Source organism: Prunus avium, chromosome 1 (genome assembly GCF_965620075.1).
Source record: "Prunus avium chromosome 1, drPruAviu1.hap1.1, whole genome shotgun sequence".
NCBI classification, from domain to species: domain Eukaryota; kingdom Viridiplantae; phylum Streptophyta; class Magnoliopsida; order Rosales; family Rosaceae; genus Prunus; species Prunus avium.
In genome coordinates, this window is record NC_142284.1 from 27,831,962 (window position 1) to 27,835,390 (window position 3,429).

The 3,429-nt window shown below is 40.2% G+C and overlaps 1 non-coding gene across 1 annotated transcript; it reads right to left on the reverse strand.

The window, feature by feature from the left end:
* Window positions 1–2,793: 2,793 nt before the first annotated feature.
* Window positions 2,794–2,900, reverse strand: LOC148297677 (small nucleolar RNA R71). Its single transcript, XR_015833206.1, has one exon. It is a non-coding gene; the product is annotated as a small nucleolar RNA R71 (small nucleolar RNA).
* Window positions 2,901–3,429: the final 529 nt, after the last annotated feature.

Consider the following 3,429-nt stretch of genomic DNA (forward strand, 5'->3'; position numbering starts at 1 on the left):
TTTCAGTTAATTGACATTTAGGTAACAATGATGACTTTGGATAGGAAATGATGCAATCCATGCATGTTAAGGCTTGATTTGGGTGAATGGAAGAAGGGCTTAAAGACAAACACATTTTGGCTACAACTCCTTTCCAGCCCAATTTCGTAGGTCAGCTTCTTGGCCTTGGATCAGCATGCTATGGGGCTTGGATGAGGTGAAGATCTTCATGAAACTTGTTCCAATGGGTGTCTAGTACAACATATCCAAATTTCAGCCCAATTGGACATTTGTGGAGTGCTCAGCCCGCCCAACACTCAACCCTGCTCAGGAGGATTTGCAGCTGCCAGCTTTGTCATGTGCCTCCATGTGCCTCACCCATGCTGCAACTGACTTTGGATCCAACATAATGAGTGAAGTGGGGAGGCATTCCAGCTATGAAATTCTAAAGGATCAAGTTGGTACATGCTGGAGTTATTATAGAGAAAGCATGTGCATGCATGTAAAGCATAAATGAAATGAAGTCAATTCCAGTCTCTGTTCGGCAGCCATATTGCAAGGCCCAAAACGCATACTTCTACTGCTCCGATGGGAATACTTTCTTCATAGAAGTTGTTCCAATGGGTGTCTACTACAACATATCCAGATTTGAGCCCTATTGGATAAGTTGTGAAACCTCTGGCCTTCCTACACCAAGTCTGGTTCAGAAGACTCGTTTTTGTTCAACAACCAAAAGAAGACCACATGGGTTGGCAGCAAAAGGCAGCCACAATTGATCACCTTTGATCCCATGTGAAGAAAGCTTGAGGTGCAGCAAAAGAAGTATGGGATGGGATTGATTCCAACCACACTAACATAGACAAGATGAAGTGGGAGTTATGGGTTGTATTAAATGAGGAATGGTGGTGTTGGATTTCATCATGATGTTCCTCCCTCTTAGCCCTATAAATAGAGGAGTCTTCAAGCTACAAAATTCACTTCAGCCATCCTCCACACTTCCATCATCCAGAAATCATCCTCATACATTCCCACAACCCCAAACACTCAAGCAATCAACCCAATACTCTAAACTGCCCCAAAATCACCAAAACAGCTCCAGAAAACCTCCCTTCCATTTCCCTACGAATTTCCTCTTTCTCAGCCATCACCACTCACTCAAGCTCATCTCAAATCACCTCCATATCCTTCATACATCCTTCTAGACGTGGAGAAGCTCTTGGAGAAGCATTGGACACTACAAGAACTTCATAAAAGGGTTTTTCTACTCTTATGGCATTCATTATGTTTTCCCATTTCTATTTTAGTTTCTTTTCCATTATGAGTAGCTAAATCCATAACTAGGGCTTCGATGTAACCTAACATGAATATTCTGGGTTTATAAGTTTGGAGTTTCAAGTTTGATTCATGATTCATGTTCTTATTCATTATGCTTATAAGTTAACATGCTTGTTTGAATGATTGATCACCATTAGAACTTGTTTGTTAACTATCTTGGTTTGAATTAAGAGTAGACACCATGCTTTAATTCGAATTGAACTATGAATAGGAAGAGTATGTATGGACATTCGACAACAGGGATTAGATACATGCTTGGTTGTTTAAATTGTTCTTCTATGCTTAATGGGTTCCTAATGCTTAATTTTAGGTTAGACAACAAATGATCAAATTAGGGAATTAGGAACACAAGGTTAGGACCAAACACCATGGCCTAATCATACTTTAGCTAGAATCAATCTTTGAATCTGAATTAAACTTGTTACTTGACTCCATATAACCCAGAATTGAATTGTTATGGTGATTCGAATGCCCTAGTCTCCAAATCTGTTTTCCAACTCTTAAAACCACTCTTTGTTACACTTGTTTATTTGCTTTCATTTGCAATTTCAGTTTGCTCACTTCCTTTCACAATCACAATCACTCTCACTTTAATTTCTGTTTTAGACTTAACTTCCTAACTTCTTGAATTCGGTAATCTACGTACATAACTAATTTGAACTTCTCAGTCTTCGTGGGTACGACCTCGTACTTGTCTTGCTATATTACTAATTGCCCCGTACAATTGCGAGTTAACATAATAATTAACAACAAATTTTGGCGCCGTTGCCGGGGACTGAACGAAAGTTCTTCCCTGGTTATGTGCCCAAGGTTACCGTATTCTTTTTAGTGTTTCTAATTAATCTAATTTTCTGTTTCAGGTAGTTTATGTCTAAAAGACCGTTCCTTGAACAAGTGAGGTCTTCGTTCCAACGCTCCAGATCTTTGAACGCAGGACCATCGTTGCAACCCAACCGGGTGATCTCTGAAGTTCATAATCGTCTAGAAAGAGAGTTGTCAACTGCAAAAGAGCAAGCTCTTGCCACATTTACAAGTATTGCTCTCCACACTGAACTTCCTGGTTCTTCACCTTCAAATTCGGAAGCAAGTTCAGACCAAGAAGAAGAAGAAGAGATGGCTGCCAATGAGTTCATGGGAGAACTTGATATCCCAACAATTCCAGCATCTCCTTCAAGCATTTTGCTGCCCACTGTAGCTCGAAATTATGAGCTTAAATCTTCTCATCTTAATATGCTGCCTTTCTTTTATGGTTTACCTAATGAAGATCCATTAACTCATATAAAGGATATTTTTAATGTTGTGAGTTCTTTTCCCTTGACAGGTGTGACAGAAGATCAACTTCGAATGAGAGTGTTTCCATACACTTTGAAGGATAAGGCGAAATATTGGTTGAATTCTTTGAAGCCTGGTTCACTCACTACATGGGCTGCCATTCAAAAGAAGTTCTTGGAGAAATACTTCTCCACGCAAAAGACCGACATGCTTAGGGATAAGATCTTGTTATTTGCACAGCAAGATGATGAATCGTTTTGTGAAGCATGGGAGAGATTCAATGGGCTGCTCAACCAATGTCCTCATCATGGGATTCCATTGAAGCTTCAAATGCCGTTGAACTTGAATTGTCCAATTTGGAACACCTATTGATTTCGGATCAAGCCCAAAACTTGGGCAACATCATAATATGGTGGGAGGAGTCATTTGGTTAGTTTTGAGTGAAATCCAATCGCTAGAAGTATGGAATACACCAACCACTCCAATTTGAAACGAACTGCCGATGAACTTGAATTGTCCAATTTCTCACACCTATTGAGTTCGGATCGAGCCCCAAACTTGGGCAACATCATAATATGGTGGGTGGAGTCATTTGGTGAGTTTTGAGTGAAATCCAATCGCTGGAAGTATGGAATACACCAACCAGTCCAATTAGGAACGAACTGCCGTTGAACTTGAATTGTCCAATTTCTAACACCTATTGATTTCGGATCGAACCCCAAACTTGTGCAACATCATAATATGGTGGGTGGAGTCATTTGGTGAGTTTGGAGTGAAATCCAATCGCTAGAAGTATGGAATACACCAACCACTCCAATTAGGAACGAACTGCCGTTGAACTTG